General features: G+C 41.8%; 1 long non-coding RNA gene across 4 annotated transcripts; it reads right to left on the bottom strand.

The window, feature by feature from the left end:
- Positions 1–5,227: 5,227 nt before the first annotated feature.
- On the bottom strand, positions 5,228–9,901 carry LOC135450606 (uncharacterized). Of its 4 annotated transcripts, XR_010441105.1 has the most exons (7): positions 9,833–9,901; positions 9,611–9,746; positions 9,120–9,221; positions 8,248–8,294; positions 7,605–7,690; positions 7,318–7,379; positions 5,228–7,099 (listed from the first exon to the last, which is right to left on the bottom strand). It is a non-coding gene; the product is annotated as an uncharacterized LOC135450606 (long non-coding RNA). The 4 variants fall into 4 exon arrangements; XR_010441104.1 differs by lacking the exon at positions 7,318–7,379; XR_010441107.1 differs by lacking the exon at positions 7,318–7,379 and having other exon boundaries at positions 9,870–9,896.
- Positions 9,902–11,856: the final 1,955 nt, after the last annotated feature.

The following is an 11,856-nucleotide window of genomic DNA, read 5'->3' as shown; positions in this document are numbered from 1 at the left end:
AGCCAGGGACAGAACCAAGATACATGATCTCCTGTCTTGTGACTTGTGAAATGCACTGGCAAAGTACGTGTCAGGCCCTTCTTCAGAGGCTAAATGGAGTAGCAGCCACTCATGCAGCTGAAGGGAAAGATGTGGTAGGGGAAGAGAGAGCCCTCTGAAGAGAGAACCCTCTAAGAGCCTAGAACTTGCCCTGCACAAACTACAGATTATTATTATTATTATTATTATTATTATTATTATTATTATTATTGAAACAGTCCCCTAATTTTGTGCAAAATCTATATGTACCCATTTAAATGCACCAAGTCTGTATTGCATGCTTGTTGATGTAAAAACATCAGGGTCCTGGTTAATGATAGATACAACTGCCTTGAGACACACCTAACAACTCACAACTTTTAAACAGCTGTTGCCAAAATAGAAAAAGAACACGGCTTAAAAGAAAAGAAAAACAACTTGAATTCTTCTACATCTTTGCCTTTCACGGCATTATCTTCATCATGACAGAGTTTCAGAATTTAGAGTCCACTGGAAGGAGATACCAAAAAGTTTAGCATGTCCCAGCTTATTCACAGCAGTCTGAGAAGGCAGTTTCTCTGGGGAGAAGATGGAATCCCTCCATTTGACCTGCATTTTCTGCCATGTGCTCACCTTAAAGGGATGCTAACAATTCTTTTATATTTTCCAAACTCCTCAACGAGGGTCAGTCAGTGTGCACAGGAGACTGGGGCTGGCACTTTGGACAGGCTTCTTCCATCAGGACTGGGCACTGCAAGGAGCTCCCTGCAGGAGCGTGCCTCCCACAGGCACTTTCCATAGGCACTGGCTGCACGATGAGTCACGTTTCTGCCTGGGAATTCTGATCAGAAATATGGGATGTGCAAGTTTGGGTTTCACATCACTTGACACATTCAATGGATTCCAAATGTGAAGAAGCACCTCCTTACTAGACAGAGTCCAGCCCAGAACTGAATGTCTCAGATGAAAAAAACCTTATAACAGACTAACAGTAATGCAGGGGATTAAAAAAATCGTCTTGCTCTCATCCCCAAGCACACGGAGCATATATGATCTAAAAAGGCTTTTAGCCTTATATTGAGGAGTTGGAATGAATCATCAAACAAATATATAGGCACGTTACACACCTTGGATGCAGGATAAATACAGTTATTTACCAGGATATCTAGACTTCCTTAAGTAAAAGGCTATAGAGGACAGTGCCCCTGCCCTGTAGATTTGACTGGTATTTGAACTATGTATCCCACCTCATTTCATCCTATTTGCTCTATTTATACCCCTTGAAACTGAAAGCTCAGCATGCTAGAGATCTGGAGCCACTAGAGATCTGGAGACAGGAGGGAATATTCCCTTAATTATCCTATATCCCAGTGGTATATGTCTCAAGCCAAAGTGCATAAAGCTCCTAGCCTGATTACCATTCACATGCTGTGTGGAATTTATTAAATTCCTTATCCCACAGCCATTTAATCAGTGGTATTATTGGAATGAGATATTTACCCCACTGGGTGGTATGGACTGGGGCAGGAAAGCATGCCAGGAACAGCTTTGCTGATGACTATTTATAAAGACTGTAATTTTCTTTCCCCCTCCCTTTCCTCACTAGAACCAGTTAGTCAGAGCTCCAGCAACAGAGCGGGGCTTATTCCATGTCTAGTTTTCTGCAATAAATCTTTACTCCTGATGTGTTTTGATCCACAGCCAGTTTAATCTGCCTATTGACTGTTAAACTCTATTTATTGTTTTCATGGGATCTTTAAGAATTAAGCCTTTCTTTCTTTCTCTTCTCCCAGATCCAGGTTGGATTTTTTTGAAAGGGATTTGGAGCTGGGCTGAATACCTGAGAAAGCCATTTCTTCCTCAAAACAAAGCTCTCATGGCATTACCCATGGTCACTGCCCCCAGCCTGTCTGGCTGTATCTGCTTTAGACAGAGCTTATCATTCAGTCTTCTTGCTTGGACAATCTCCAGATTCCCCATTCAGTCTCCTCACTTGGACAGTCTTCAGATTCCTTGCTGAGATTCCAAATTGTAACCAGCTATTGTTCTCATTTACATTTCAACCATGGCCTTAACTGTGACTTGAACTCCAGAGCAGTGCAAATTGTGCATGTGCACAAGGAGTGACGGTCTCCTTTGCTAACACTGAAGGACAGTGTTCATCCTTACCAACCAAAACTGAAAATAGAGGGGAAAAACACTTGAATCAGTCTGTCTTTCTCCCCACTGATGTGCAGGGAGCCTAAATTGCTGCCTTGCAGGTGACTTTACAGAAAAACATCCCAGCCACTATTCCCATTTATTCTAGTTGAAATTGAGTGTCAATAAGTAAGTAGCATTTTTGCTCTTTTTCCATGACTATTCAGCTTTCTGAAGGCAATACATTAAATATGCCTTCATCCAGAATAATCCCTGGAGCATAGATATGTTCTGTCCTGAGTTCATTTACCTTCATAAAACCATGAAGGAGCAGGATGGAGAAACATCTGGTTAGCCAACATGTGGGATACAGGAGTAATAGACCTTGCATTTTAATAGGTAAGTCTCCACTTGCACAAGATTTCCATCTTCTGCACCAGCAACAGCTCCAGAGAGGGATAAATAATTAAGACAAGAAGGCTGAGGTGGAAAATGGCTGTGATATTTGCTTTCTTTAAGAGCACATTAGGGACATGCATAAAAATCAGACACGGTTGGGTTTGCTTTAACTGAACTTTGACTGACCCCAGAAGTCCTTTTAGCTGAGCAGACTGGTGAACCCACCTTCTGTTATCTGAAAAAGCACTGATTACTCTTTGGCTACTCCTAAGAGTGTGACTCTCTCTTGTTTGAAACACAAGAACCCTAGACCCCTGCAATTCCATGACTCCAAGCTTCAGGGGGCCATGGCCCCTGTGTTACTCAGCCATCCCACAAGAGCCTGCATGCTCCCATGGATACTGCCACACCAAGGCATTTGCCACTCCAGCAGGAGTGTGGTGAAATGATAACTTGGATCTAGAATTTGGAAAAGCTCAACCATTGCAGCAAATCAGGCATGATTCTTATTGCTGTTCTATATTTTTTGGGGGAAAACACATCATGAGTTTTTCATTGAAGTAGCCTCCTCCATGTAAAAAAATTACATGTTTGACACTGATCAACAGTTTCAACAGGTGGCTGACATCTTCAATTCCAAAGGAAGGCAATTTTGAAGACAGTCAGATCTAGAGGAGATCTTGAAAGCTAGACAGAACTACTTGCTGAAATGTACACTAAGATTATTTGAGTTTCCCCAAGAATATTATATGTGGTATTCCGTTATCCCTCAATGATAAGCTGGTCACAGAAAATATTAATACTTATTATTGCAGCTTTTTGACAATATTTGCTGAGAAAATAATTGTGAACATCTGTCCTGACTGGTCAGTGACTGACAGATCCACAGTAAACCTCAGACATATTTACAGCTAAGGAGGTTTGAATGTAAAATGGTGTTCTGGGAGTGAACAGGCTGGCTGGCTCCTCGTGAGTCACAGCTGAGAAATGCACTCCAGGTACAAGCTTATAAAACCTTGGGTGACCTGCAGAACACAGACATGGAAACCATATCACAGGAAAACCCCAGTGCCACATAAATGCTGTCTGAATAAGTTTACCTAATTGCAAATCAGAGCTGGACACTAAAAGAGGAAGGGTCTTTGTATGGTAATACTGCATGGAAATGAAATAGAAAAGAGCAAGCTGTGAGGCTGAATGACCTGCATACAGAGTCACTGTGGGAATACTGCTCCTGCCAAGAAAGGACAGGAAAGGAAAAGTGACCTTGCTGGCCACTTAGAATTTGGAAATCCATGTTTGGGTCCTGGTTTTGCTGAAGCACTTCCTAAGTCTGAGCAAATTCTTCTGAGAGGACATGGGGGCACAGTCAAAAATGAAGCTTTAGCATTTTTCTCCCTCTGGGATATACCACTGCCGAGGCTAGAGAGATGCTTGAGCGTCAGGCAGTGAGATCAGAGAAATCTTATCACATTCAGGCAATCCATTTGTTCCAAAACTGAGTCAAAACTCTTGGCTCTTACGCGAATAAATGTTCTTGCCAGACAGTTTCAGCACAATGGAAACCTTCAGAGTAAGGCAGAGCTGGAACCACTCAGAGAGGTGTGAAGAGAGTTTGTAAACATGTCTCCCAATTACATTGCCATTTATAGAGAGCCAAACCGAGTGACCAGGGTAGCTGGGCAGCATAAACATGTATCACACATATTATAAAGCACAACACTACACTATGAAATGCCAGTTAGGATTAGGAAACCCAAATTAGTTTCATGAATCCTTTTAGAAGACTTTGTGATCTAGCATTCAGCTCCAATACCCATATTTTAATAATGAATAGGAATTATCTGAAATCTGGAAAACCTGCTTAAAGGTGAAAGAAATGCAGGTTTCTCTTCCTACATTATAGCTTGATCTCATATGATGCAGGGGAGAGCATGGGGCACAGGGGCAATATCAGAAGACTCCTTACTTCAGTTACTAGTCACAGGCACAGCCCGGATGTTTACCACCTTCCTCCTCCTCCCTCCCCCGCTTTGTCCAATCTAGAGATGAAGTGCCCTGGTTTTGTTTTGTTTTTCCATCAGGGAGGGTCAAGAATTTTGTAGTTACGAGGCGGTTGATTCGCGACCCCTTGAAACCACTGCACCGAGGTTAACTGCCTCTGTGACAAAGGTTTCCCAACTCGTGCATTGCAAAACCAGGGGAGATAGGGGAGGAGAAGGGAGTGAGGGGTCAGAAAGGCAATCAGGGGTGTTTTTAAGGCATTGAAATGTTATTACAATCCAAGGCCAAGAAAATCTTGCTATTCTCCTCCCTGTACCACCTTCAACTCCAAGGTCAAATACTCCCTGCCAAGATCTCAGAAAACCTGAGCACAAACATGTTAGAGAGACTTCACCATGCTATCACCAGCAGATTTTTCACTCTTACTTTTATGGGGAGTCACAAAAATGATTGACTTCTAGAAAGGGGTTATGACCTAGAGAAGGCTGAGAAATCTTATACTTACTGAACCAGAAATTAGGGGCTAGTCTGAGCCCTAATTCAGTGGAATGCTATTAAATAAGCCATGGAGATATTACAGCTGAGGAATTAATTCCATATTTAAACACTCACATAACTTTTTAACAGGAGTAAAAATTGAGATGAAATTGCACAGACTATTAAGCAATTTTCTGAATCAGAGTTTACTTGTTTATTGTTGGTTGGTTTTTTTGGTTGGTTTTTTTTAATTTATTCAGTCCATTTTTAGTCACACGAATGTGAGAACATGGACAAACATCTCCTAAATGTAAAAAGAGCTAAAAGAAAGTATATGCCTCCATTTTCTAAGAGTTGAATGCAAGGACAGAGTGGTATAAAAACTCATATATTCTAATATAGTAAAACTCACAAACACATGTTGCTTAGTGGCATCATCCCATTCTGGCTTCTAAGAAGTCTTGAAATTAGGTGCCTAAGATACCTCCAGGATTGTGACAGGTGTATCATATCAAATGCAAATGGCACTGGAAGATCTGCAACCCCATTTGAGCACCATTCTCAGGAGCAGCAAGTGAAGAAATTAAATGCAAGGTATGAGGGATCGCTGCCCCTTCTGACAGGGAAATTTCTGTGCAGAGCACCATCTTCCTAGATCGATGCCTGGCTCTGGCAGGTCTCCATGAAGCACCTCAGGGATCTTTCCACAGCTATGCAGGAGCACTCTGGGTCATGCAATTTAACCCTGGAAGTGGCTCAGTGTGGAAAAGGTAGGAATTTTCAAAGGCTTTTTCTTCCTTACTTGCTTCTTCTCCTCCCCTGAGTGTCAGCTGAGAAAATGTTGCATGCTGCTCTGTTATTCCTTTCACAGGCACTTGAAATAGTCTAAAGTGCTTGCATTCAAAAATGGGAAGAGCGCTGTAGAATCCCCACCTCAAAGAGCCTAAACCAGCAGTTTAAATTAATTAAGACTATAAGCCTCTTTTATAACCACCTTCCCATTCCTCACCCACCTTACTACCCTGGAGCCAGTCCAGTCCCCTGCCCTTCATCCTGGTTCATTTCAACCCTGGAGGAAAGAGAGGGGATGTCAGGCATGGGAAACATCACCACTTCCATGAATGAACGACTCATACTTTCAAAGAGTGAGCTGGAGACACAGAGGAACACGGTGTCATTTGTTGAGGTCTCTGCTTCAGCTGCCTTTAGATTGCCCCAGATTTGGCAAAAAATCTCACCCTGGGCCAGGATGTGGCATTTGCTTCTCCATCTGCTGGAACAAGGATGCCTGTGTGCTGCCCAATCTGCTGGTCCTTCTGCACAATTCCTTTAGAAACCTGCTGCACGTCTGTGTGGGGATGCACTGAAGTCATTATCAGCAGACTGGAAAATGTGCAAAGGCCGGTATTGTCTTCTGGGCCGCTGCTCCATTTTGAGTGATTTGCACTTTAAAGAGATTGGAGGCTTCTTGAATGTGTTCATCTTCATAAAATTATAAAGACTGACAGTGCAAAGACAGGCAGAATGATTTCATTAGGGCAACACACATACTAATTTCTAGCTGCACCCAGCAAGCTCCAGGGATTGGTAAGAGTATCAGAGGAGTCCTTCTATTCACTATTTCAGTACCTGTAGATTCTAGTGATACGAGTGCTAAAGCACAGACCAGCTTTTTCCTCCTCAACCTCCTTGAACCGATAAGAGTGCACCAGTCCTTCCTTGTTCCACCTGTAAATTGCATCCTTCCCCTCTCAGTATAGCTTGTAAATTGCGTGCTAACTCTTCCCCTTCTCTTCACATCTTGTGACCCTCTGGGAGAGCAGCTTTGGGCATCTGCCCAGAAACCACAAACCTGTGCGAATGTGCTTGTAAAACTGAGCAGCACATTATCTCTGCAGCAGTTACTATCAAAGTGTGTGACTCTTCAGGTAAACGTGGGAATCCAGGCCCTTTATCTTCTGTGCTGCAGGTAATTTTCAAAGAAGGGCTCTCAGAGCCTCACTGTCAGTCTTTGAAGCTGGGATGGACCCAAGGGCAGGAAGGTTTGGTGCAATGAGAGTGCCTGGCAAGCAGAAGAAAGGTTGCTATACACCAAATATCAGCATCATGAGCATTAGCATTTGTCTTTTAGGCAGAAATGGGCTGCAGAAAGAAACACAGGTGAATTTCTATCTTCTGATTCAATCTATCTGCTGTATCTGCAGCCTGAGGAGAACAAGCTGATGCCACTGTCTTTGCCCCATCTCATGGATTACTGGTCTGCCTTAGGGTCAGTCTCACCTCATCTACTGATATTCCTAAATGGCAAAACTTCAGTCACGAAGAAGTGTCCATCTCTGACCCTCAAGTACAAGAGAAGAAGCATCAGTAGAAAATTATTAAGACATCCAGCAGCACTGGGAACTGCCCAGTAAAAGTAATTTCTGAGAAATTAAATAACAATCTGCCAACAAAAAGGAACATGACCACTAAAATGGGATTTAACACTGAGGAGGGAATCAGACAGCTAAAAGCACCTTATAAACATCCAATTTCAGAGCAAAAGAGAAGGAAGAATTTCTTCTCACCCTGGGAAATTTGACCACATCCTTTAATAGTATCTTCACATTTCAGAAGTCTTAATAACAGCAACTTGTGTTCAATGCCTTTCATCCTGGAGGAACCCAAAGAACTTTACAAGTGACTTAGCAAACTATTCAACAATATTCAACCCCTCATTCCCCTCAAGGCTGAAAATTGTCTGGAATTGGCAAGCTTTCCATTTTGGTCTCCAGTGTTCCATGGCTATTTCTCTAGGCCATTGCTTTTATATCTTTGTTTTGCTTTAATAGCAAATTTGATAGCATGGGAAAAAAGGCAGCACTTTTCTCAAGGACAGCTGCATGAATATAATCAATTTTGGGGGGTCAAGAAAGAAAGAAAAAAACATTTCTTGTCATTCCAACACAAAAAATATCAGTTTTGCTTTCCAAAACAGGGCGAGGGGGAGCGTCCCTAACATCAAAACAAAAAACCCCACTTGAAGAAAGCACAGAATATTTCATTTGTTGTGAATTAAAGCCTTTTCTTAATGTTTTCTGAAGACTGGAGTTGACTCAACTGTAAAACAAATCAGATTTAATTTGGCAAAGGGAAAGGAAACTTTTAAAATTTCAAAATGCACTTTTTCTTTTAGACACATCTTTAAAATAATAAGAAAATCCATGTCACCTGGTGCTTTTCTTTGCCCAGAACTCAAAGCAGTGCCTAGACACAGCCTAAGGAGAGGAGAAGTACTTCAGTTCCTGCTATCTGTTCTTCTCTGCCCACCCAAACTAGCAGCAGCACCTTCAACAGACCACAATGGACTTTCTCCTCCATGAATTAATTCAGTTCAGCCCTCACTGAAGCTGCATGAATTTTACTGTTCACAGCATCCTGTGGCCAGGGGTTGCACAGCTTCTGCATTGAACACAAAAGTACTTTGTTTTCATTGTTTCAGTTTGCCTCTTGGTGATTTTCTAGAAGCAGAAGGCATTGAACCAAAGAGTGCACAACCATTCTTTTTTTCACCACCGCCATGCCAATAACTGCTTTTCTCTTTCCATGGGGAAAACCTGTGTGTGCATGGTCTCTGCTCCTGCAGAAGTGTTGAGCAATGCTTTGGCTCCCTCCTTACTCTTGAGAAACTATAGTTCTATACTATTACTGCAGCAGGAGGCTGAACTTTTTAACCAAATATGTACAGGGGATTTGTGATTGAATATATTTTGGTTTTGCATCCCAAACTGACCTTCCCACACCACTGTAGAAATAGCTCAGATACCTAAGATGCAGACATGGGACAGACAAGGACCTTGTTGTGCTTCCTGCAGTAGGAAACTGCCTCTTGGGGATCATGGGTATGATGAAGGACAGCAGAACACATGCACTTCACAGAAAATAGCATCCAAATTCATACAGGTGCACATTTTGATCTCTGGCAGTTTCGTCTTAGTATAACATCTGAGGTTAAAATGTGGTGCCCATTTTGCCCCCTTACTACAAACAGGACTGATGGAAATCAGATGAACTCTTCAGATGAATTCCTCTGGTGAACTTACATGAGACTGCAATATACCTTAAAGGCGTGTTGGATCACCAGATACTGAGCTCAAGAGATGCTCCTCACACTTCTGGAGCACAGCTGATGAAAGGTAACTGACCTGTGAAATGGAAAGGAAAATCCTGTCCCCATTCCTCCCTTAAAAAAAATAATTCAGAGGTATTGAGAAACACATTAAGCAGAGTGGAAGAAAAAAATAGCTTGCTCATCCAGCCTTTACAAGCAGCTGGGCTTGAGCTGAATGGGCTTCTACTGTGCTCTTTGTGTAATGGCATATTTTAAAAACTTTGTTAGAAGAGCAAATTTAGGCATAGCAGGAGGAGAAGAGGAAACAACACCCTGAAACCTTGAAAGATAAATCAGCTTCTTTAGGAGGGAGATTTTAAGCCTTCCCTTACACACTTCTTTAATGTTTTGGATCATTTCCTCTACTGATTGGGCAGTTTAGAGCAACAGGATAAAGAAATACAAAACAAGCAGAAAACTCACCCTAGAGTGCAGCACCCTTTTCTGAACTCAGCCTGACACAGAGCTCAGTTATAGGGCAGTTGGAGCAGGAGAGGGTTATTACGTGACCAAAGAGATTCTTCACAAAAAGATCTTACTCAGACTTTGTTCATGTTTTCTATTGACACAGAGGTAACAAGAAGAGATTCAGTTTTAAGTGGGATCACCAACAAAAAGCATAAGCTGAGAATATAGAAAGCGTACATCAGCTGCTGAAAAACACATAGGGACTCCTTCTTACTTCAAGCATTGTTCCTTCTTTTCAAATGTAATGCAGAGACCAGGGAAGCTCCACTATTTAAAGCTTTAGGTAGCCAACTCCAGACACCTGCCTTTGTTTTCACAGATGGCAAATATCAAAAGGCAAATCAGCAGCTATGGTGGTTAGAGGATTAAACGCAAATTTTAAGACACTGAGTAATCGCTGAAATCCCAAATCACAGGTAATTCAGAAAAATCAGTTTCATTTCATTAGTCCCTGTATTTATCGTCTCAAAAATAACAGTTATGCTAATTGATTGCTTTCAGCTGCAAAATGTAAGTGTTAAGTGAATTTTTCCCAAAGTGCTGCATTTCAGAAATTAGGATGTCTACTGTACATAGGGGTAAACCTGGTCTGGTTACAAAGCACGGTGTTCCACAAAACCTCTTGCTTCCCTTGAGCTTTTGTCTTGGTAGCAAAGAGACTTTGGTGTGTGTTTCAAGTTGACTTGTTAACGGAATTAAGCCTGTCTTTTTTTGAACTACTGCGACTTGAAGAAAAACAGATCATTACTTTTTTCCCCCTGAAGTTAGGAACAGAGAACTTGGGTGGATTGCCTGGGTTACCATGCCCTGCCTCCACAATTGCAGCAGCTCTTCAATAGCTTTTTACTTAGGGGGAATACAAATCTTCTGATGTTCCCACACAGCACGGGCTGCAGGATTCTCCCAGTGCACAGCAAAGGGGAGACTTTAGGAAAGGCTGGGAAGCTGCAACAACAGCTAACAAAAGCTGTTAGCTGTCCATGAAGGACATTGCAAAAGTCCTGTTCTAAAAAATAAATTTGTCATATGATACTTGGAAAGTAGGACTTGTCCTTTTCTACAGAGGAGAGTAAAAGCAGATTTGAGCTGGGGAAAAATTCACCTCTCTTCCCAGTCCCAGCAACTTGATTAACTGTAAGCATCTGAGCCAGACACACCCAAAGCACAATGAGACTGATACAAATAGAGCATGTACATGTGCCCAGGAATGTTCTCTGGCACTGAAATCAGCTGGCACTGAAATCAGCTGGCACCACATAACTGGACTGCTGCGTCTCTCAGACCCCCAAAATAGGCTGGCTACCCAAAAACTGCCTTCTGTGAAAGGTTCCTGGATCAGCCTCTGAACAACACCTGGAAGTAAATTTTGGGGAGTATTAGCTGGCATGGGCAGAATGCTGGCATGTAATGTGTTGTACCCCTGAGCAGAAGAATATGAGAATAGTGTGTAAGAATATGAGCAATCACATTTCTGTGCCTGAAAATATTTCTAATAATTCTTCACTTTTCTGGTATAAATGTGGTGTAATTCTCTTGGAAACATTTGAATGGATTTAGTTATGCACCTTATTTAATTTTGAGCAACTTATTAGTAGAATCTTTTTTCATTAAACCTGCTCACCATCGGTACTTGAGGTTAGAGATCCAAGCTGTTATTACTCAGTATATAGGTTTTGTGGCAGTGCTTGTGTGTGGCCCATAGTATTAGCCTCCAAACATAAACACAAGTAATCATAACAAATTTTCACTCAGTGGCTATTTTGTAATATTTATGTAAAATTTCATTGACCTATAAAATACTTCCCAGTAAGTAAAATTAATACCCTTGAATAGGCAGGAAGTAGAGCCCAAACAGATTTCAAGAAAAAAAACAGCCAAGTCATTCAGGCACCTCTCTCTAGTAAACACCAATCAGTTCCATGTGATTTGGCCAACTTCAAATACTTAACATGACTCAAATGAGACAGCTATGAATTTGGCATTCCTTTGTTAATCCCATGCCCCAAAAGACTTCAGCAAAGGCATTTTCAGACTCTGTACTATGCTCCCTATGTCTTATCTTCATTTTGACTCAAAGACTTTGGTACCTTCAGACTTTTAGTATACACCACAGCTAGCAAAAGAATTCTTGCCTAGAGACTTGACGTTGTCAAGAGTACCAATAGCAGTAGCTGCCAAAAAAGCCTGGAGGTTCCAGGATG

Source organism: Zonotrichia leucophrys, chromosome 7 (genome assembly GCF_028769735.1).
Source record: "Zonotrichia leucophrys gambelii isolate GWCS_2022_RI chromosome 7, RI_Zleu_2.0, whole genome shotgun sequence".
In the NCBI taxonomy this organism is placed as follows: domain Eukaryota; kingdom Metazoa; phylum Chordata; class Aves; order Passeriformes; family Passerellidae; genus Zonotrichia; species Zonotrichia leucophrys.
Note: the sequence above shows the minus strand (reverse complement) of the source record. Positions and strands in the feature narration are given on the sequence as shown.